Source organism: Microcebus murinus, chromosome 15 (assembly GCF_040939455.1).
Source record: "Microcebus murinus isolate Inina chromosome 15, M.murinus_Inina_mat1.0, whole genome shotgun sequence".
Lineage (NCBI taxonomy): Eukaryota > Metazoa > Chordata > Mammalia > Primates > Cheirogaleidae > Microcebus > Microcebus murinus.
Genome location: NC_134118.1, coordinates 1,627,877 through 1,651,555, shown reverse-complemented (window position 1 = coordinate 1,651,555; position 23,679 = coordinate 1,627,877).

Below are 23,679 nucleotides of genomic sequence, written 5' to 3'. Positions count from 1 at the left end.
GTAACTGCTCCACAGGGCCCGAGGCCCTGCCCAGGCGGCTGCCCTGGTGACAGGTCTGACCAGACCGCGCTGCCCTTCGCCCGGACCAGCTCCCAGGGAGCTGGAGGGAAGTGGCCAGTGCATTGTTGTTTAGTGCACATTACTAAGCAGTCCTCCTTTAAAAACACTCTGCAAGTGCTTGAGGCATGTGGCTTGGTGAAGAGAGTGCCTTTGGAGCTCCCCAGACTTGGGTGCAGTTCCAGGCTGCATGCGGATGGAGGACCTGTGTGTTCTTGGGCCAGATGCTCGCCCTTTCTGAGCCTCGTTTCCTCATCTAATAAGAATCTGCCTGGCAGAATTATTGGAAGGATTGAAGAAAATGTATAGAGAGCACCTCTTTAAGAATGATTAACTATTATAAATGATAAAAATTATTATCTGTGCAAGTGTGACAACTTGTGAATTACTCCTTTTTCTTGCTTGGTGAATGTAGGGCCAGCAGATGCATTCTGCTACCTGCATTGTCTGAGATACTTTACAATCCCACGTGAGTCTGGGATTATGTCAAACCTTGGCATTGAATGAAGCTGTCTGAATCCAGCCCCTGCCCCCGTCTTATTCTGGAGCTTGAGATCCTTGCAGGGGGGTGGGCTCCTATAATCCCCAAAGAGGTTTCTGCTCTGAAAGTCCTTGAAATAGGCTCTTGTCTTCAAGATATACAGTTTTAGAGCTAGAAAGACATTTGCAGGTGACAAAGCCCAATCTCTTTGCTTTTGATGAGGAAAGACTTAGAGAAGTTAAGTGATTAATGAGCAGGAAATCATAGTCTTGGCCAAATTTACTGAGCATTTACTATGTGCCAGGAACTGTGGGAAGCACCTGACTTGGATCAGCTCATTGAATCTTGTCTACAGCCTGTTTTGTCCCCACGACACTAATAAGGAGTAAGAACAGCCGAGTGCTTGGCCCCCAGCTCCCGTGCTTTCCATCACAGACGCCACACTCGTCACTCCGTCCAGTTGCGCGGAAGGGACTCACAGGCTGTGGGTGCTCAGGCGGCGCGTGCAAATCTGCGGCAGCTGCCAGTCTTCACCGCGCCTTCCCCGGCCCTCCTGCAGGCCACTGCCGGCCGTGGCTGTGGCCCGGAAGCTATGCCCTCCATGTTCTCTGGCAGCCCTGCGAAAGCCCCCAGTGTGATTGGCAACAAAACAGCCCAGGGAGGAAGCAGCTAGATTCTTGTTTAAGATCTGTTGCTTGTGAAAACCACACAGCCTGATTCTTGCTTCCATTCAGGAAGAAAATGGAGGAGTTACAGAAAGAGCTTCGCCTCTCGGCCCTTCGCAGGCGTCCAGAGACGCGACCGGCCTGGCACTCCATAGCGCCTCGTCAGCAATCCCCAGCTCAAAGAGTGCACAGCAGGAAACAGAAATAAATCTTTATGTGGGTATGCTCCTCTTGTACATTCAGGGTTGGCCGTCTCTGCGTCTTCAATAGCAAGTCATTTTGGTGATGATAGATCATTATCTCAAGAGGAAACTGCCTCAGAAGAACAGGTACTTCATAAATCATCTGGGGTTGGATGGAGGCTGCCTCAGCCTAGAGTTTGGGGGTGGGGGATGACCTTCCAGACGCCCTCGGGACTAGCAGTCTATTCTAAAATACCAGCCTATCGTGGGACTTAACCGGGCTGGCAGCAAGGGTCATAGTCACTCTGCCTCCTTACCTGCAGCCTGCAATGTCACTGCGTGAAAGGGGGTCCTGATATCATTGGATGAGGGTGTCCTGAGTGCTTCTCAACCTGGGTGTAAGTTACCTCCTCCAAGTGGCATAATTGATTTTTTTAATTTCAGCATATTTTGGGGTACAAATGTTTAGGTTACCTGTGTTGCCTTCCCCACCTGCCCCCCACCCCTCGAGTCACAGCTCCATGTGTGTCCATCTCCCAGATGGTATGCATCGCATTCATTATGTGTGTATATACCCATCCCCTCTGCCCCCTCCCATCTGCCCAGCGCCCGATAGATGTTACTCCTATGTGTCCACTTAGGTGTTAATCAGTGAAACCAATTTGCTGGTGAGTACATGTGGTGCTTGTTTTTCCATTCTTGAGATACTTCACTTAGTAGAATGGGTTCCAGGTCTATCCAGGAATATACAAGAGGTGCTATTATCACCATTGTTTCTTAAAGCTGAGTAGTATTCCATGGCATACATATACCACATTTTATTAATCCACTCATGAATTGATGGGCACTTGGGTTGTTTCCACAACTTTGCAATTGTGAATTGTGCTGCTACAAACATTCGAGTGCAGGTGTCTTTTTCATAAAGTGACTTTTGATCTTTTGGGTAGATGTGGAGTAGTGGAATTGCTGGATGAAATGGTAGATCTACTTGTATCACTTTAAAGTATCTCCATATTGCTTTCCACAAAGATTGAACTAGTTTGCAGTCCCACCAGCTGTGTAAGTGTGTTCCTCTCCCTCAGCATCCACACCAGCATTTGTTGTTTGGGGACTTTTTTTTTTTTTTTTTTTTGAGACAGAGTCTCACTCTGTTGCCCAGGCTAGAGTGAGTGCCGTGGCATCAGCGTAGCTCACAGCAACCCCAAACTCCTGGGCTCAAGTGATCCTCCTGCCTCAGCCTCCTGAGTAGCTGGGACTACAGGCATGCACCACCATGCCCGGCTAATTTTTTCTATGTATATTAGTTGGCCAATTAATTTCTTTCTATAGTAGAGACTGGGGTCTTGCTCTTGCTCAGGCTGGTTTCGAACTCTTGACCTTGAGCAATCCGCCCGCCTCGGCCTCCCAGAGTGCTAGGATTACAGACGTGAGCCACCACGCCCGGCCTGTTTGGGGACTTTTTGATAAAGGCCATTCTCACTGGAGTTAAGTGATATCTCATTGTGGTTTTTATTTGCATTTCCCTGATGATTAGAGATGTTGAACATTTTTTCATATGTTTGTTGGCCATTATTCTGTCTTCTTTTGAGAAGTTTCTGTTTATGTCCTTTGCCCATTTTTTGATAGGGTTGTTTGAGTTTTTCTTGCTGATTTTCCTGAGTTCTAAATAGATTCTAGCTAAAAGCCCTTTATCAGATGTGTAGCTTGCAAAAATTTTCTCCCATTCTGTGGGTTGTCTGTTTGCTCTCTTGACAGTTTCTTTGGCTGTGCAGAAACTTTTTAATTTGATCAGGTCCCATTTGTTTATTTTTGTTGCTAATGTGATTGCCTTTGGGGTCTTCTTCATAAATTCTTTGCCTAGGCCAATGTCTAGAAGGCTATTTCCAACGTTTTCCTCTAGAATTATAATAGTTTCACACCTAAGGTTCAAGTCTGTTACCCAGCGTGAGTTGATTTTTGTGAGAGGTGAAAGGTGTGGGTCTTGTTTCAGTCTTCTACATGTGGCTATCCAGTTTTCCCAGCACCATTTATTGAATGAGGTTTATTTTCCCCAGTGTATGTTTTTGTCTGCTTTGTCGAAGATTAGTTGGCTATATGAGGAAGGTTTTATATCTTGGTTCTCGGTTCTGTTCCACTGGTTAATGTCCCTGTTCTTGTGCCAGTCACAAGGTATTTTAATTAATATAGCCTTGTAGTATAGTTTTAAGTCTGGTAAATTGATACCTCCTATTTTGTTTTTATTGCCTAGGATTGAATTTGCTATACGGGGTCTTCTCTGGTTCCATACGAAGTGTAAAATTAGTTTTTTTTATATCTGTGAAAAATGATGGTGGTATTTTGATAGGGATTGCGTTGACTCTGTAGGTCACTTTGGGTAGTATAGACATTTTAACAATGTTGATTCTGCCGACCCATGAGCATGGTATATTCTTCCATCTGTTTACATCCTCTGCTATTTCCTTCTTCAGTGTTTCACAGTTCTCCCTGTAGAGGTCTTTTACCTCCTTAGTTAAATATATTCCTAGGTACTTTATTTTCTTTGTTGCTATTTTGAAGGGAATTGAGTCTTTAATTTGGTTCTCAATTATACTGGTGTTGGTGCATATGAATGCCTCTGATTTCTGTGTATTGATTTTGTATTCTGAGACTTTACCAAATTCATTTATCAGTTCAAGGAGTTTCTTGGTTGAATTCTTGGGGTTTTCTAGGTATAATATCATGTCATCAGCAAAGAGTGAGAGTTTGATCTCTTCTGCTCCCATTTGGACGGCCTTAATTCCGCTCTCTTGTCTGATTGCTGTAGCGAGGACTTCCAGTACTATGTTGAACAGAAGTGGAGATAGTGGGCAACCTTGTCTTGTTCCAGTTCTAAGTGGGAATGCTTTCAATTTTTCCCCATTCAGCATGATATTGGCTGTGGGTTTGTCATATATGGCTTGTATCATTTTTAAGTAAGCCCTATTTATGACTATTTTGTTGAGCATTCTTATCATAAAAGGGTGTTGAATTTCGCCAAATGCTTTTTCTGCGTCTACTGAGAGGATCATATGGTCTTTGTTTTTGCTTCTGTTTATATGGTGAATTACATTTATAGATTTGCACATGTTGAACCATCCCTGCATCCCTGGGATGAGACCCACTTGGTTGTGATGGATTATTTTCTTGACAAGCACCTAGATTCAATTGGCTAGGATTTTGTTGAGAATTTTTGCATCTATATTCATAAGGGATATTGGTCTGTAGTTTTCTTGTTTTGTTGCCTCCTTTCCTGGTTTTGGTATCAGGGTTATGTTCGCTTCATAAAATGTGTTGGGGAGAATTCCATCCTTCTCAATGTTGTGGAATAATTTCTGCAGGATAGGCACCAGTTCTTCTTTGTAAGTGTGGTAAAATTTGGGTGTGAAACCCTCTTGTCCAGGATTTTTCATTTTAGGAAGGTGTTTTATTGCTGTTTCAATGTCAGTACTTGATATTGGTCAGGACTTCTATTTCTTCCTGGTTGAGCCTAGGGAGGCTGTGTGTTTCTAAGAAATTGTCCATTTCCTCCACATTTTCCAGTTTGTGTGCATAGAGGTTTTTGTAGTATTCATGAATTATGTCTTGTATCTCCATGACATCTGTTGTAATTTCTTCTTTATTGTTCCTGATGGAGCTTGTTAGAGATTTTTCTTTTCTGCTTTTTGTTAGTCTAGCCAAAGGTGTGTCAATGTTGTTTATTTTTTCAAAGAACCAACTTTTTGTTTTGTTAATCTTCCATATGGTTTCCCTGTTGTCAATTTAATTTAGTTCTGATTTGATCTTAATGATTGCACTTCTTCTGCTGGGTTTGAGGTTGGCCTGTTCTTTTACCAGCTTGTTGAGACAATTCATTAGGTTGTCTATTTGTGATCTTTTCCACTTTTGGATATAGGCATTTATGGAAAGGAACTTTTCTCTAAGGACTGCTTTAGCTGTGTCTCACAGGTTTTGATAACTTGTGTCTCCTTTGTCATTGAGTTCAAAGAATCTTTTGATTTCCATCTTGATTTCTTCATTTATGAAGTGATCATTCAGCAGAAGGTTGTTTAGTTTCCATGACTTTGTGTAGAAATGAGAGTTCCTATTAGAGTTCATTTCTACTTTTATTCCATTGTGATCTGAAAAGATACATCTTATGGTTTCTATTTTTTAAAATTGTTTGAGACATGCATTTTGTCCTAGGATATGGTCAATCTTAGAGAATGACCCATGAGCTAATGAGAAGAACGTATATTCAGTGATTTTGGAGTAGAATGTCCTGTAAATGTCAGTCAGGCCCATTTGTTCTAGAGCTCTGTTTAAGTCCATTATTTCTTTATTGATTTTCTGTTTGGAGGATCTGTCCTGTGTTGTCATTGGGGTGTTAAAGCCTCCAACTATTATGGTGTTGTTGTTTATCCATTTGTTTAGATCCAGTAGAGTTTGCTTTATGAATGTTGGTGCACCTAGGTTGAGTGCATATATATTTAGAATTGTTATGTCTTCTTGTTGAACTGTACCCTTCACCATTATATAGTGACCTTCTTTGTCTTTTATTACTTTTGTTGATTTAAAAACTAAGTTATCTGTAATCACCACTGCCTCTCATGACAGCTTTCTTTTGGCTTCCATTTGCTTAAAATATTGTTCTCCGCCCCTTTACCTTTAGTCTAACTGCATCCTTGCAGGTTAGATGTGTTTCCTGAAGGCAGCAGATACTTGGCTTGTGTTTTTTTATCCATTTGGCCAGCCTATGTCTCTTGAGTGGGAAATTCAAGCCATTCACATTTATTTAAATAACTGATAGGTGGGGCAGATTTCTGTTCATTATGTTGGGTTGAACTTTGTTGCTTTGTTTTCTCTCTTGAGCCATTGTGGTTTTTTGACTTTGATCTTTAGCTTTTGAGTAGATTTACATTTGTGAGTGTTTATTGTGCTGATCTGTGGGTAACACTGTTTTGAGTACTTCTTGAAGAGCTGGTCTTGTCCTGGTGAAATCCCTCAGTATTTGCTTATCTGAGAATGTCTTGGTTTCTCCTTGTATACAAAACTTAGTTTTGCACAGAATAAGATTCTAGGCTGGGTATTATTCTGTTTCGGAAGAGTGAGAATGGGGCTCTAGTCTCTCCTTGCTTGTAAAGTTTCAGTAGAGAAGTCTGATGTTATTCAGATTGGCTTTCCTTTGTATGTTACTTGCTTCTTTCATCTTACAGTTCTTAGAAGGGCCTCTTTAGTTGATATTTTGGTCAGTCTGATGACTCCATGTCGTGACGTCTTCCTGTTTGCATTGAATCTCCTAGGGATCCTTTGAGCTTCTTGAACTTGTATATCAAGATTTTCTCAAGGGCTGGGAAATTTTCCTCTATTGTATGTTCAAAGAGCTTATCCAATCCTTAAGTGTTTTCTTCTTCCCCTTCGGGTATCTCTATAACCCTCACATTAGGTTTCTTCGCATAATCCCACATCTTTGGTAGGCTTTGCTCTTTTCTCTTGTTTCTTTGCTCTATCTCTGTGACTAATCTCTGAGATTCTTTCTTCTGTTTGATCAATCCTGTTCTGGAGGCTTTCCACTGTGTTTTGTAGTTCCCTGAATGGATTCTTCATTTCTAGGAGTTAAGTTAGATTTTTCTTCATTGTTTCAATTTCTTTAGTGAATTTTTGTTCCAGGTCCTGGAATCTTTTTGCATTTTCTTTGTGTTGGTTATCCAGTTTTTCTTGCAAGTAGTTGAATTTTCTTACGATCCATGCTTGAAATTCTTCTGCTGTCATTTTAGTGGTCTGACTTTGATTGATGTCCATTTCTGAGGGCCTGGTGTTCCTCTTTGGGGGTGTGCTTTCCATTTGGGTTTTCATAGTTCCAGAGTTCCTTCACTGATTTCTTCCCATCTGGATCAGTTGTTGCTTCTTACCTTTAGGTTTTTGTTTGGGTAATGACACACCCTATTTTGTCTCTGAGCCAGTAGGTGGTGTTTGTGGGTGAGATTTGACCACATCCTGTTAGATAAGTCAGTAGATGCTGTAAAAGGGTGTGCAGAATGTTCTCCCTATAGGTAGGTGGCACTTGCTGGGAGAAGCAGGCTACACTGTTGTTTTTGAGTCCTATAACCAGCTCTTGTTCCTCTGAATAGGCACTCTAATGCCTCAGGTGGTGGGTGGGGCCCTGGGACTTCCAGATGTCCTTATTCTCCACCTCAGTCTGGGAGTGAGTCTGGGTGGAGCTAGCTTGGTTAAGCCTGTCCTCAGGCACCACAAATGCTGTTAGCAGGGGTCAAAGTTCTGTTCTCTGCTCTGGGAAAAGCTGTCAGGGAGGGGCTGGAATGGCCCCACTCAGCCAAAAAGTCTGCTACTCCTTGGCCTCTGCCAGCAGGCCAGATCCCAAGCCACCGGGTCTCCCCTGGCTGTGATGCAGGCTGGGAGGGTCCCTGAGCCAAGTTGCCACCTGAGCTGGGCACACGGCACCCCCTTGGTGGGTGTCCCCTCAAGCATGCTGATTCACCCTTTAAGGCACACATACCCTAGCAAGCTTGCTCATGAAGATCCCCTTTGTTGCTCAGGCAATGCGAGACCTGGGTGCATGGGATCTGGTCCACAGGTCTGACCTCTGGGCCCTGGAATTCACTCCCTGACCCCACCAGGGAGAGGAGTGCCAGTCCCAATTCACCCACGGGAGCCCAAGCTGGGTCGATGTCTCTCAGCCTCAAGGTCTCCCTTGTTCTCCTGGAATCACCAGGCCAGCAGCACCTGGGAGGGCTGGCAGGTATGGAGCTCACAGTCTGAGTACCCCTCAGTCAGCTTAATGGCCCCAAAAGGAAAAGTCCTATTCCCTGCAGGTGCCTCTGGCTGGTGGCTATATTGTCTCTCTCAGCAGCCGCGGATAGGGACGGGGGAGGGGAGAATGAAGCAATATGGCGCCTGCCACGTGGCTCGGGTCTGTGCACAGGGAGGTGCCCTGAGGGAGTTGGGAGCCTGGTGCCCCATCCGCTACAGGCTTACTGCTCGCTGGTGGTGGCCATCTCTGGGCTGGTGTCTGGAGGTTTCTCCACCCGCTGGGGAGCCCACCAGCAGTCCGAGATGCAGGGGAGGGGAAAGTCATCCGCTCCACCTACCCTTGCCGCTGGTCTCCAAGCTTCTTGGGAGGTCTCTTCTTCCAGTTCTCCTCCGCAGCCTCTTCCCATGGAGTCTCCTGTGGTCTCCGTAGTCTCCAGCACCACTCCTTCCAACCCTTACCCACTGTATGCTCTTCTGCTTGCTTATTTCTTCTCATTCTTCTAGAAACTGTCTTTTCTGCAGACACACTCTGTCTGGCGGTGTTTCTCGTCCGCCATCCTGCTCCACTCCCTCCTACATCTTTTCTTTAGTTACCTTATTATTTCAATATTCTCTTAATACCATGTTTCCATGAAAATAAGGCAGGGTCTTATATTTATTTTTCCTCAAGAAGACACTCTAGGGCCTATTTTCAGGGGATGTGTTATTTTTCTTACAACAATCTACATTTATTCAAATATAGGTAAGTTGTCTTCTTCTGGAACATCATCATAACTCTCCAAACCCCGAATTCCATCCTGAATTTCTTACGACTCTACTTCCTTTAGAACCATTGGCCCCAATCTCTCATGTTGAGCAATAGAACTCTCATTAAATGAGCAGCTCTTATCCATGTAATCTGCTTGGAGTGCATTGGTAACAACACTGTCAGTGATTTTATCCCATGAATTCTTCACCCAAATCACGACCTCTTTCAGGCTAGGCTTCACAAAGCTTCCACACTGATTTCTTGTCATTCTATTTTCAATGTAGCCGTTAATTTCCATGCGTAAATGGTCTTTGAATGGCTTGTTTATTGCAATATAAGAGTCTGCAGATAGGCAGTCATTCCTGCAGGAATCATTATTTGATCTATCCCCTGGTGTTTCTGGCAGGGGAGAGAGGCCCACAGTGCTGAGTAAAATGGCAGCCACAGCGTTCCTTCTTCCCCCTGGGGACACACAGTACCTAGAGCGGAGCGTCCCGCTCCTCACTTCGCTGCGGAGACTTTCCCCTCAAAGCCTCAGCTCGCAGCACGCACAGGATGATCAGGACCTGACAGGGGGAGCTGACCTTGTTGTGGGGCTGCCCGCACCTTTCCGGTCACCTCTGGGACAGCAGCTGTCACGATGGGGCACATGAGAAGGGCTACTCGTCTTCTTTCCCGCTCCATGACGACATGCATGGGTTGTGCAGATGTGCTGCGTAGCCACGCCCATCTTCTTTGGGTCTTCTTTTTGGGGTGAGGCTTCTATTGCACAGGTCTAGGTCTTCTTTTTGGGGTGAGGCTTCTATTGCACAAATGCTTAGAAATCCTGCTAGGGCTTATTTTATGGGTAGGTTTTATTTTCAGGGAAATGGTATGTTTTTGAACGGTATGTTCAAAGGCTAAGACCCATTAATATTATTGAGAATATTCCTCCAAATATGTTCTAATTATTAAAAGTGTAAAATATACAGACACACCAATTTCTTCTATTCACCTTGTTTGGTGACAAATTATATCGAAAGGCTTTTAACTGGTGACCTATCACTTGCATTTAACTTGCAGATGTGTTTTATTCAGCTAGCACAGTGCTTAAAAAATATGAGCAATATTTAAAAATCAGGGGATCTTGCATAAGAATCTAGATTTCCAGAAAATCAACATCCCTGAATGTCCACAGCCGGCCGTGGCTGAGTGGGGCCCTCCACAGGCTATGCCTGCTCTGGCCTGCAGGTGACTCTCTGCTCCTTGTGCCTTTAGTGTCTGTTATTGGAATTCCTGGAAATGTGGGATTAGGGGTGTTTTGTGGGTTTTTTTTCAAGTTTTAATTAATGTTGGTTCAAAGGTATTTTCTAATACTGAAGACAAAATAGCTTTAGAGGAGCTTGAGTTATTGGTTTGAGGATTAATCTGTATATATTCTTCTCAGTCAAGCTGTACTTTGAGAGTTAGTGACAATTTTGGAATGGAACAGTAAGAATAAGAGAAATGAAGTGACTGTAAGACTACCAAAGTCTTTCTTGATCATCTCTTTGTTAGCTAGTTGAGTTATTCTGTGTTTGACTTGTGGTTTCCAGCGTTGCCAGATGCAAGGGTGCCCCGGAGCGCCTCGGTGGGGAGGCGGCCACGTCACAAACATCTCCTTTTTCATCTGGGGGATGAGCTGTCACTGTGCAGCCATTCCTCGCGAGTCCCCTGTGGGTTTGCTCAGCTCCAGCCGCATCCGTGTCTGGGATAGATGGGGAATGACGATGAACTAGCTGCCCTTGAGAAGTGATGTTAAAATCCCTAAGCCCAGAGCGCTCTGGGAACATCGTTTCATCAAGAGCCCCAAACAATTACTAACATTTAAGGTTTCAGTGTTTTCAAGGTCTGTATGCTTCTGGCACAAGAAGTGCCCCGTTGTCTGTGTCTCGCGTAGTTTCTCCTGCTAAGTGACGCAGGTCGCTGCCAGTTGGCATCCCTATGCTGCAGGGCTTCGCCTTCATCATGTTGCATAAATTTGTAGCAAAACAAGGAATTTTTCTTTGGGTAGATGCTATTGAAAATACACTAATTTGGTCAATAATGTCTCCAATGACAGGCACTAATAGGAGTATACTTTTCACCAAGAGACACAGAAAATTTAATTTGGTGGTACAAATTAGGGGCTACAGGGTGCATGCTCCCCTTAAAGATTTCTAGCACTGCTTATAAAGTGTTGAGACAGTTATACGGCTTGAATTCTCTATGCCAACAGACCAACATTTCAACCTCTCTCAACCTGTATGGCATCTTGGGACAGATCATTCTTTGTTGTGAGGTCTGTCCTGTGCAATGTAGCGTGTTTAGTGGTATCCCTGGCTTCTACCTGCTAAATGCCAGGAGAAACCCACAACCCCTAGCCCAGGTGTGACAACCAACACACATCTCCAAACGTGCAGAATGTGCCCTAGAGAGCAGAATTGGCCCTGGTTGAGAGCCCCTGCTGTTGACTCTCTGAGATCTTTTGATTTTGCAAGAAAGGTTTGGATTTTGTCATCAATGATCTCAAAAGGGACTTGAAAGTCAGAAAAACTGTTTGTCTCCAGATCCCTGAAGGGCAGTGGATTCACTTTCAAAATCAATGCACGAAGCCTGCTTCCCTCCCTGCTCCTCTGGAGCATGCCCTGCTGCTGGGAGAGCCACTTCATCTTTCTTACCTTCATTTCCTTTGTCATCTTTTATTTTTTATTCCTAAATTCCGTGAGACCCGTCTGCCAAGAGTAAGTTAAAGACTAAAGAGATAGTATATGTGGCTGGGCTGCCACATGGAGGGCTTGGGCTCTCCTCCCTCCTGTCCCACCTGACCCCACTCAGCTCCCACACGGGAACGATCTGCTTGTAATAACACACGGGCCCTGCCAGGTTAGACGGCAGAGTCCTGTCTCCACTTCCCGGCGTTCGAATTGCCTGGTACCTTGGTTACTTGGCCACCCAGACAAAGAGACCTGGAGCTCTTCTGTCCTTAAACCTGGGCAGGTTTGTTTGCCGTTGTCTAGAAGGGCAGCGTGCGGACTCTGCCCGCCTCACTGAATGGTACTGCAGTGACTCAGCACTCAGGCCGCTGCCCCTGGGCACACGGACGGTGCTGGCCACCCTCCCACACTCTCCCCAGATCCCGCTTTTCTGATGCAGTTTGATGGTTTCTCCATCTACATATACATAAAGTGTATTTATTTTTCTGATTCTTATAAGAAAGCCTAAAGCCACAAGATCGTGTTTGAAGCTCTAAAACCAATGACTTGAAGCTTTCCGCCCATGGTGTACCCTCCTGCCCCCACACAGACAGGCGCCAGCAGATCCCTGCTCTATGCCAGTCGGTCTCTCGGCTGAGGGAGGGGATGAATGCACCAGGCTGCACATGTCCTTGTATGTCCTCTGCTCGAATTCAAAGACCGCCCAGACTTTCAGAAATGGGGCTGCTTTCATGATCTGCCTTCAACTGCAGGAGGCTCTGGGCCAGTGGGCTTCCTCTCTCCTCCCTCTTAGATTTGGAATCTTGTTTGGGTAACAGCTGAGGCAGAAAAGGTGTTATCCATTTCCACACACGAAAAAAGTGATTCGTGTGTCTGTGTGTGTGTGTGTCTAAGAAAAGTCACAGCTCTTTTCAGCAAGACATCTAAGGCCTTATCAATAAGTGGGTAAGAATACAAAGGAAACAACTAACCGGAAAGTTGGGGAAATTGTTATGTAGTTTTAGTACATATCAAAATTATAGTAAAAAAGTTAAATTAATTTGCCTGTACAGGCTTGAATACCCGCAGATTATCTCAGGAGGATGAGCAAGGGGCAATGCAGAGAGTGCTGGCGCTACGGAGCAGGAAGTTTAGCTTCACTCAGTGTTCGTGCATATAAACCACTGCGTCTCTGCAATGTGCACGCGTTCATTAAAAATGGAATAGAATTTAAAACATAAAATATCAAATCAAAGGAACTGAAAACGGACATAGAAGCTTTCTAAGATAAAGAGAAAAAAAGGAAAGAAAGGTTGCAGTAGCCTGCAGAGATATATTTAACAGCAGAGAGGAAGTTGGGGGGTGAGAGAAGATGCAGGACCAACAGGGGAGGGACATACCAAAGAGCTCTGTGGATGTGGGGGCGGGTGGCTGAGTCCAGAAATGGTCTTGTGGCCAGAACTATTAGTGAGGTGTGGCCATCCCTTATGTGATTTGAAGGCCATCAGTTAGGAGCAAACTGGTGCCTAAGTGATATCCTTGATGAAAACGAGTGTGACCTTAATAAGCTTCCTGCAATACACCCACAGTGAGCACCCCGCTGCTCTCTGTAATGTCCCTCAGTGTGGCTCAGGCTCATGCTGGGTTCCACATGGACGGTGCAACCATGTGTGCTGAAAACTCTGTCCCAAATATCAGGTCTCCAGTGCACTGGTGAGCTAGCCCCAGGATCTCGAGTAGTAGGACAACACGTCTTGGGGTGACCTTTCATGAATGCTATTTCTTAAACGTTAGCTTTGTAAAAAGATTTGAGCAGCAGAGCTTAAGGTGATATCCCCTGACAGGAACCTCAGCACAGAGACTCTGACTTGCTAGAGAAGGGCAAATCCACGTCTTGGATGACTGACCGAAGCTTGTGTGGACTGTCTGCACTGAGGCGTGTAAAATTGCTGGGTTTTCCCTCATGTGGAGAAGTCCAAAGTGCAAAGCGTTCAGGTTTTTAACCTGTCAAGGGCAGGCCTCAGAAAACTCCTGACAACATGTAAAAACTACGCTCTACTTTTTCCCCCTACAGCACCACTTGGGTCCAGCGTAGGAGGCTTTGGTGGGAGCCGTGTGTTCACACGGTCACAGCCCCTTTCACTGCAAGCCCCTGCTCAGTCTGCGTCTTGACTAAGCAAAGCCCCTCCCCTCTGGGTCCCCTCAGTGTCCTGTCCCGCTTTTCCTCACTCCTCCGTCCACACATCGGTGCTCCCGGGGGCCTGTCAGTCCCAAGTTGACCCCATCAGGACCCCCAAGGAGGGCCTTTTGCTGCAAATCCACACTCCCGTGTGCCATGAACCCCAAGCATGAGGTGTCCCAACAGCTTGGGGGGTGCACAGGTGCCAAAGGGAAGCTGGAAAATGTAATCCATCTCAGTAGCCGTTTGCAGCTCTATATATTACAAAGCAAAAGGGATGATGTCTTAATTACATGCTCTTCATTCTAAGAGGCTATGTTCATCTGTGGTGGCCACTAGCATTTAAGTAAATCTATGGAAAACATATGTCTGGCCTCTGGCAATCCTTCTAGAAGCTGAGAAGCTTTCTGTAATCACGGAAATCGCTACATGGGCTTCCATCTGTGCAGAGCAGAGTCACTTGACTGCAGACACGTGGTAGGGAATGTCTGGGCTCTTCTTGACTTTCTCATGGTGCTGAGGGTGGGAGTGTGGCAGGCAGGGGTGGGGGTGGGGGCGGAGGACCAAAGATCCGGTCCCAGGGAGGCGGCCGCAGAGAAGCTGGGGACCCTGTGGGGCGATGGCCAGAGTGCTGGGCTCTCCCACAGACCCTGGCTTCTCCCCGCTCGGAGGAAATGCAGCAGACATTTAAATATTTCCAAACCAAACAAGACACCCTGAAGGACTCTCCTCCTGTGGCCCCATCATCTGCTTCAGGCAGGATTTGAAAATATCAAACAACACAGTGACAGAGGCAGCTGGGCTTTGCAGAGGACTGGCAGGGAAGACAGGAAGACAGAGCTGCTGCCCTCGGCTTTGGGGCTGCTTTTAAATACTGCAAAGCCAAGAACGTGGAGTGGTCTTCAAGTCACAGTTCCTTGAGGGTCCCTCATACCTCCTCCACGGTCCAGAACAAAAACCTAGAGTGACCTTGAGGATTTCAGTTTATTGTACCAGTTCTTTTTCACCCAGGAACACTCACTGGTCTCAGGTTTTAATGTCTATTTCTCAGAGACCATCTCTGTTTTTCAGAGAGCATCCCTGTACTCTAATTCAGTCTTAAAAGGCTGTTCCTGCCCCTAATGTTTAATCAGATTTAACATTTTCATCTGGACTTTGATGGTAACAAAAATAAAAGTAATAAAATCAAACCATCCTCCCCAGCCCTGCAATGCCGAAGTCACCTCTCATTCGTTTCATGAGACTAGAGCCTGCTTGGAAATTCCAAAAAGCCTCATCCAATGTCAGCACTGAATTGGGGGAAGGAAAAGGAAAGTTGTAACCCTGGCCTTGTTCTGAATAAAATTGCTAATAGAATTGTGGTTTCTTTCTTTCTTTCGTAATCTTGTTTTCCGAATTAAACCCCTCAGTGACTCAGCTTCTGCTGCGGTCTGAGAAACAAAGAATCTAGCAGGAGAAATCAGAACTGGCTCAAGAGAATGCCAGCTGCAGAGATCAGGGGGCAGTTCAGGAACACTGCAGTCCCAGCAAGCGCCTGCTCCATCCCCTCTCCAAGGGCCTGCAGAGCTTGTCTCCCCTGAAGCCCGTGGGGAAGAGTTCAGTTCCTCAGAGAAGATAGGACAAAGACACTCCCCACCCCCTGCAGCAGTGAGGCCCCAATCCTTCTTAAGGGAGTCTGGGCCAGCCTCTCATTCTGGACACAGAGGCCAGTCCTCTTCTGCATGCATCCCTGGGGTCTCTTTTCCTACCAAGTCCCCTTCTACCAGGCCAGATCTCTGCCAAGGGATTCCTGCTTTGCTTCTCTTGGGCAGACCTCGCCTGTGCCCTGGATACGCCTGGCTCCCACTGGGGCTAACCTGATGGAGGCATGGCCTGGGGCTCTCAGAGAGCTGGTTCTCACCTGGGACCTTGGGAGAAAGAGCTAGAGTCCTGGAGGCCATGCATGCTGCCTTTGCCTGGCTTCCTCAGGTGCCCTGGTGGTTGGGGTCTATTCTGTTTGTGAGAGATGAGGGTGGATGCTGTTCCCTCTGCTGTGGGCTGTGTCTTGGGCCGTCTGTGAGCTTCATGGACAAATGCCTGGACATGTGGAGACACGTGCCAAGTGCATCTAGTGACTTGCCAGGGTGAACATGGCAGCTGCCCAGCTCTTGGGGCACGCAGATCCTTCTAGGAAGCCTCCTCTGCAGTGGCTGCCACCCCTCCTTTCCTGGACCTGCCTGATTTCCAATGTGTGGAGTCCAGTGGATTCAAGTTGGGGTTTCAGCAATCCCAGTTACCAGCTGTGGGACTGTGAATGAGCTTGCTCCTCCAGGAAGTGGGTTAGCAGTGGCCACCTCCTAAGCCTGACGGAGATCCGACATGCAGACAGTTAGCAGAGGGCTGCTTTTATGGACACTCAGTGTTTCCCATGCTGTGCAATAGCACTAGCTCTTCCCCACTTCGAAAAGGGGGAAACAATCTTTGCCCTGCTCTTCGCTGTGTTCGGGGATGTGTGATCCTTGATGCAGGGACTAGTTCTGATGTAGTCTCAGGGACAATACAGATTCTCCTGGGGACTATAACTATAGGTGTTGCCCTCCCACAAAGTATGCAGTCAGACTGGGGCCTAGAGCTGCTGTGCACGCTGGCTCTAGAGTATTTTCTCTGCAGGCAATAAATTCTAGCTTCCGACTACTTGGTGCTTACGGGAGAGACGGTGAGAGGGCTGCGCCTCAATGGTCTGGCCCACACTGGTACTCCCCAGAGAGCTTGTTTAACCTGGAGTCATCTAGGCACTGCAGAAGGCTGTGGGCTGAGAACTATAGAGATTGAGTGTATTTCTGTCCAGCGGGGAGCCTGGCTCATAACGCTGTGTGTGGGACTGTGTCCCCTCACCGTCTCCCCTAAAGAAGGCTATGCTGGAGTCCTGACTCCCAGTGACCACATTTGGAGATGAGCTGTTTACAGAGGTAATCAAGTTAAAATAAAGTCATTAGGGTGGGCTCTAATCCAGTATGACTGGGCCCTGTAAAAAGGGGAGATGAGGGCACAGACACACCCAGAGGAGGACGGTGTGAGGGCACAGCGAGAAAACACACACGCCGTCTACCAGCCGTGGAGAGAGGCCTCGGAAGGAGCCCACCTGGCAGCACTGTGATCCAGGGCTCAGCTCCAGGACTGAGACAATAGATTTCTGTTGTGCGGACCACACGATGTGTGGCACTTGTTGTGGCAGTCCTGGAAGATGTCTCAATATCCTTACAGCTTTTCCGTGCCTCGGTCCTCCGTCTGTGCACACAGGTGACGCAGCGGATGTCCTGCTCTCTCCAGGACGTCCCCAGGACCCTGTTGATGTATGACACCAGGGGAGAGGCCTGTTTCCACGTCATGGTCCCAGGCTTCTATGACTGGAAAACCGGGTGTGGGAACTGTGCTGCAATCTGCAACATCGGGACAGGAACTACCTGCTTTGTAGGCCAGTTGATCATCCCATCAATAACCCCCTCACCCCGTTCAGGAAACGGAGGCACAGAGCTTACGTAGGTCCTGCTGTCGGCGGCAGGGCCAGGATGTCAGGGAACAGGCTGCTGTCTGGAAGGGACTCACAGGGCTGAGGCCGGGACGCTTTCTGCAGGGCAGGAGCTTTCCCCATGAGCTGTTTCCCGGCACAGTGAGGAACAGGCCCCCAGCCGGAGCGGGCTGTCTGTGGGCTCCGCTGACCTGCAGGCCGGCCGCAGCCTCGAGACCTGAGGTCAGAGCAGCCTCTTTATGAGCGCCCTGCTGCGTAGGCGTCCCTTGGCTGAGATTCAGATCCAGACTGAGAGCTCCCAGCCTGGTCACCTGTCTGGTTCTTTTTGGGCCTTGGGCCTGCTTGGAAAGAAGAGGTCATCCAAAAGGAAGAGGGGCTGCCTTTGCCCACCAGACTCTGCTCTTATCACCGCAAGGGGCACACTGCGTGCTCAGAGGCTGAGTCGGAGCCGGCCCAGCCAGCTCACAGGCCTGCCAGGCCCACCTGAGCCACCAGGTAGCCGCCCCTCTCAGCTGAGGAAGCTCTGTCTCCAGTGTTGCCTTGGGGATTCCAGCTGGGGCCTTGTCCTTGGCCAGGGGCCGGGCTTGGCCTTTGAGAACAAAAGCAACATTTTAATTTAAAAGAGGCAGTTTTTCTACTTCTGGGATTACAGCAGGGGAAAGTCATGCCATTAGGGAAAAAAGGAAGTTTCATAAGGTGGTGATGAAACTGAAGTGTGGATTTGGAGGTTTGGAAAGGTGGTAGGTGTGATAGGACATCAGCCTTTGATGCTTGGAGCTTGACCCACAACTGAATAGGAGATGGTGTGCGTGTGAGTGTGTCTGTGTCTCTGTACCTGTGTGTCTGCATGTCTAGGTGTATGTCTGTGTGTGTTTGTGTGTATAGGTCTCTGTGTGTTCGTGTGTGCCTGCATGTTTGTGTGTGTCTATGTATGTCTATGTGGGTGTGTTCGTCTCTGTGTGTGTCTATGTGTATGTATGTCTATGTATCTGCTCATGTGTGCATGTTTTTGTGTGTCCCCAGGTCTTTGTGTGTGTTAGGTGTCTGTGTCTGTCTGCATGTGAACGTCTGTGTGAGTGTGTTTGTGTGTGTATGTGTGCATGCATATGTTTCCTTGAAGCTGTGGCTTCACAGCCCCCTGCTTCCTTGGCTCTGCTCTCTCAGCCCTTCGAGTGGGGCCTGCAGCACGGCCCCACTGCTACACAGCTGTGTGTTAGTGCGAGGGGCAGTGCACAGTGAGTGCACTGACAGGTGGGGCCGGGTGGCTGGGCTCATTGTCCAGACATCCGAGGTGCAGAAGGAAATGTCCCAGTGACCTTGGGTCCCCCTCACTCAGGTGACCCCGCCTTAATGCTCCCTTGTTTTTCCTTCTCTGTGTCCCTCCCAGCTGTCGCTGCCTATTCACATGTGAGACCACACAGTATTTGTCTTTCTGTTCCTGGCTTATTTCACTGAACATTATGCCCTCCGGTTCCATCCATGTTGTCTTGAATGACCAATTTCCTTCTTTTTTAAGGCTGAATAGTATTCACATGTGTGTATTACCACACTTTCTTTATCTACTCATCCACTGGTGGACACCTGGGGTGGCTGCGTGTCTTGGCTATCGTGAGCAGTGCTGCAGCAAACATGGGACTGCAGATGTCTCTCCCACATACTGATTTCCTTTCTTTTGGATAAATACCCATTCGCGGGATTGCTGGGTCATATGGTAGTACTATTTTCAGGTTTTTGAGGAACCGCCCTTCTGTTTTCCATAGTGGCTGCACCGATTTATGCCCCGACAGTGCACTGGGTTCCCTTCTCTCCACATCCTCGCCAACATGTTGTTTTTTGTCTTTTTGGTAACAGCCATCCTAATTGGTGTGGACTGAGATCTCGCTGTGGTTTAATTTACATTTTACTGATGATTAGAGATGCTGAGCCTTTTTCATTCACCTTTTGGCCATATCTAGGGAACTTTCAAAGAACATTGAGCCCAGGCCCCAGCCAGAGGACCGACTCGGCATTTTTCCAGAGCTCCCCAGGTTACTTACTTTCACCTGGGCTGGGAGCCGTTGCTGTGCATGCAGACCAAGGTCTAGGAGGCGGAAGCCCAGAGTGAGTCTATTAGCTGATTTGATGTCTTTGGAATCCCTGTTCAGACTCCAAATCCTGGCCTGGTTCCCTAGTCTCAGCCCGCCACAGCAATTCTGTTCTCATAGCAGGTGCAGCCGTTCCTCCTGCTTGAAGAGCAGCTGTGCTGGTGTATGAGCGCACAGCAGTCCTGTGCCTGGGCCACTGGATCCACACAGTCCATGCCTCCTGCAGGATCCGTGCCCAGTGGACCTGCTGAAGGGGAACAAGAAAGCAGGTCCCTCCTCTTCACCATCCAGGTCCAAACTCAACCCAGTTCAAAGCCGTTTGAGGTTCTAGGTGGTGGAGGTGCCCCGAGGGCCCTGGGAGGAGGCGCCCCGCGGGCCCTGGGAGGAGGCGCCCCGCGGGCCCTGGGAGGAGGTGTGCACCAGCACCGTGCTGCCTGGCTGGCGCCAGCTGTGGCCGAGGCTCCTGGGTGTGACACGAGTGGCTCTTGGGCTGTTCCCAGGCTGAGGAGGCCTTCCGGAGGGAGGGCTGCTGTGGGCGGCCTCCACTGCTCCTCAGGACTCCTCTCTGTGCTCTCACGAATGCTTTTATGCCAAGAGCACTGGGATCCAGCGTGGGGTGGCCAGGGCTCCATATCACACTTGTCCCCCAGGAAACGGAGAGCTGAATATTTATCAGTTGGATTGCCGTAGACTTGGCACACTCGGAACTCTGAAAGAACTTCCAGGACTTTCATTTTTTCCCCCAATGACTTTGACGCCTCTGTGCTGTTGCCCTCCCTGGCCCAGTGTCTATATCTGTGGTGTTTTCCTTGCTAAGATAGTGTTTCATAGAGGCAGGTTTGGTAAAATGTATTTCCGCTCCGATAAAATATATTACAATATATTTCCATTCTAAATAAGTCTGGTGCCTGTTTTGAATTAATCACCATGATGTACAGTAATTAGGTATATAAGAATCTACAAAGATAGTTGTTCTTTCAAGAAGGAGCCACTAATTCCATTGAATGCTGTACAGTGGCCAATCCTAGGAGCTTGAAGATTTTTCCCAGAAATCAGACTTCCACTTTTTAAAATGTAAGTCTAGATTATTTTCCCTAATTTCTCTAGAAGTTGCTGCAGTAGTTCAGAAAATTTGAGCATGTGCAATTAGAGAATTCACTTCCCCAGGACTCAGGCAGAAGCCAAGTAAAACAGAAGTCCCTGGGCCTTCCAGCCAAAGCACTGGCAGCCGAGACCTGGAGAGAGAATGGGACAGGGATCCGACATCCAGGGCTCCTGCTCCCTGGGACAGCAGCTAAGGAAATATTTTTAGGCCCCTCCTCTCTAGACCTTTTCTCTCCCTCTTTCCCTCTCTTTTCCTCTTTCTCCCTTTCTCTTCGTTCTCTCCCTCCCTCTTCCTCTTTCTCTCTCTCCGACTCTTTCCCATGTTCCTTCTTCTCTCTCCTCTTCTCCTCTCTCTCTCTGCTTCCCTCCCTCCCTTCTCCCTCCTCCTCTCTCTTTCCCTCTCCCTCCCTTTCTTCCTTTCTCTCTCTCTCATGTTTCTCTCTCTCTGTCTCCATCTCTCCCTACTTCAGTCTCTCTGTCTCTCTCCCTGCCCAACCCAGGTTCTGCCTGGGATCACCATTGCTGCACTCTGAGACTGCAACCCCCTTTCTTTGCCCTCGCTCTGTCCCACCCTCAAAAGCCTTATAACCAATAAGGGAATTTCTTTTCCTGCCTGCTCACATGGCCACCTCTTTCTGTTTGGAGCATTCTGATATAGCTGCTATGTGCAAATACCAGACTTACTGTTCTACTGAGGCAGGCAGACTTTAGTGATTTCACCTGGCTGTTCTTTGAAATGTTTATTACAATAAAACAAGAAGCCTCCTTACGTTGAATAAAAATGGGAGGTCCTACTTTGTGGCATAAGCTCAAAGTTAGGCCTTGCATTTTTCCAGGGGCCAGCCAGTATCAATCACAGAGGCACTTGGATAGACCAACTATTTCAAAAACTTTTTTAGATCTTTGCTTGCCTAATTGGTGGGCTAGCCTTAATACCTACCCATCAGAACCTATAAAAATATGTGTAATTCAAACTGCCTTTCTAGAGCTATGGTTTTCAAACTGTGGTCCCTGGACCAACATCATTACCTGGGAATTTATTAGGAATACAAATTCTTGAGCCCAGCCCTAGACTCATTGCATCAGAAACTGGGGGTGGACCCACAGCCTGTTTAACAAACCCTCCAGATGATTCTGATGTGCACTCAAGTTTGAGAACTGGTGCTTTATAGCAGCACCTCGCCTATGCCTGCACTGTTGGGTGCAGAGTTCTTACAGGCAAAGCAGGGGGAAGGCAGGAAATGAGCTGACATCAGAAAACATGGGTCAAATCCCTGAAAGCCACAACCTGTAAATAAAATAAAAATCCTCAGATCATAGAGATACTGAATGGATTAAATAAGAGAACCACATGAAGTGTAATAAGATAACCACAATGCCAGCACTTGGTCCATGCACAGTATTTACCTGGTTTCTTCCTTCTTTATTTATATAGCCCTAACTAAACACATGAACCAAAAACAGTAATTTTTACACAAACAATCCAATGTCACTTTATTCTGCCAATGAGCAGAAACTCTAAGCTCAAAATATATTTGACAAAAAGAAAAAAAAAATTAGTTGAGGCATTGACCCCCAGTTGGATCAGTTCATTTATTTTCACCTGTAAAAGGCACTGCAACACTTGTTTTAGAATGAATCGCTAACGTTTGGGCAACAGTTAAAGCTAAGCACTTCCTGCTCCTGAAAAAGAGAGAGAGAGAGAGGAGAGAGAGAGAGAGAGAGAGAGAGAGAGAGAGAGAAAGAAGTAAATGTGTCTGTGTACCTAAGTGTCTTTGAGGGAGAAGCAGTTAGGAGAGAAGCAATTTTGACTCAAAGGGAAACCAAACAAATTCTCCCTTATTTGGGGAGAAATCTTGGAATAAAAGCAGCAAGTCAGGATTTTAACACCTACTAAGTATGGTCAGGCCTGTTGTTACTGAATCTTGATCTGGTTTTAGGACGAGACATGAGATGGAAAAAGTAAAACAGAAAAAAGCAAAACTATTTTCTGAAACTGGAAGGAACAATTCCTGAAAGTGAGGCACTTACAGATGCCCCTTTTGGGAGAGCACCACCAAACGCGGTACTGGGGCGGTACTGGGCGAAGCTCTTGCCCAGCTGGAAAGAAGCGCGACGGCGCGCCGGTCTGCTCCGGCCGGCAGGGGGCGCGCCGGGCCTCCCAACGCGACCAGCCGGACAGACGCAGAGTTTTCGTCTTTGCGGTCCTGTCATTCTCTGTATAAACAAGTTACGTTCAAGTGTTTAGGATATAAATTATGACCATGCCGGCTGCCTCGGAAGGAATGTAAACACAGCACTGTGGTCGGAGCAAACTCTGAAACTGACTTCATAATTTATAGCAGGCCCCAGAGTAGCTCAATATAAAAGAAAAAAAAGGCCCTATTTAACTGTAAATACGATAATGGAGAGACAAAAAAATGTTTAATCACCGCTTAATTTTGGAAAATATGGGAAGGAACCCTAAGGAATGATTAGGAACATGGTTAAGACTTTCTGAAACAAGATATTTTACTTATGAGACTGTCTTTGTGCACTGAAATTCGCTCCGAATACAAAACCTGCAGGGATGGCAGGTAACTCCTGAACGGGATTGAGGGCCTGGTGATTGATTGCCGGAAAGACCTTTTAGGGAATGAGAGACAAAGGAGAATTTTTCATTCAGGAAAGAAATTGCAAAAAATAAAAAAAATAAATAAAAATACAAAGCTGCAGCCCTGAGCTGGAGGGGAGAACCATGGCAGCGTAATTGTGGTTGAGGATTTCTGCCCCTGCTCAGACCGGCGGTGGCTGACACTGGTGCCACCCCGGTGAGTTTGGAGGGCTGGCCAGACAGAAGGTGGGCTGGGCAGGAAACAAAGAGCCCTACTGCCTGCTTGGTCTATGCTGTCTCTCTCTAACCCAGAGCGTCAGCAGCTCTGCCTGTAACACTCACACTTGGGAAACCTAGCGAGAAAAGAAAAGGGCTGAGGGATCCTTGAGGGAAACCACTAAATCCCTTGTTACCGGGAAGGAGTGCGGAGAGACCAGGGAGGAGGGCGGCTGGCGGAGCAGCTGCCAGGCAGACCAGCAGGCTCTGAGTTGGAGGTGAGCAGCCTCGCAACACCGTGGGAGGGAGGGGGTGTCCAGCTTCTGTCTTAAATTCTAAAAGGAAATTTCAAAGCCTCAGGCTCAGAGACTGCTCACTATATTCTGCAGCCCCCCCCCCCCACC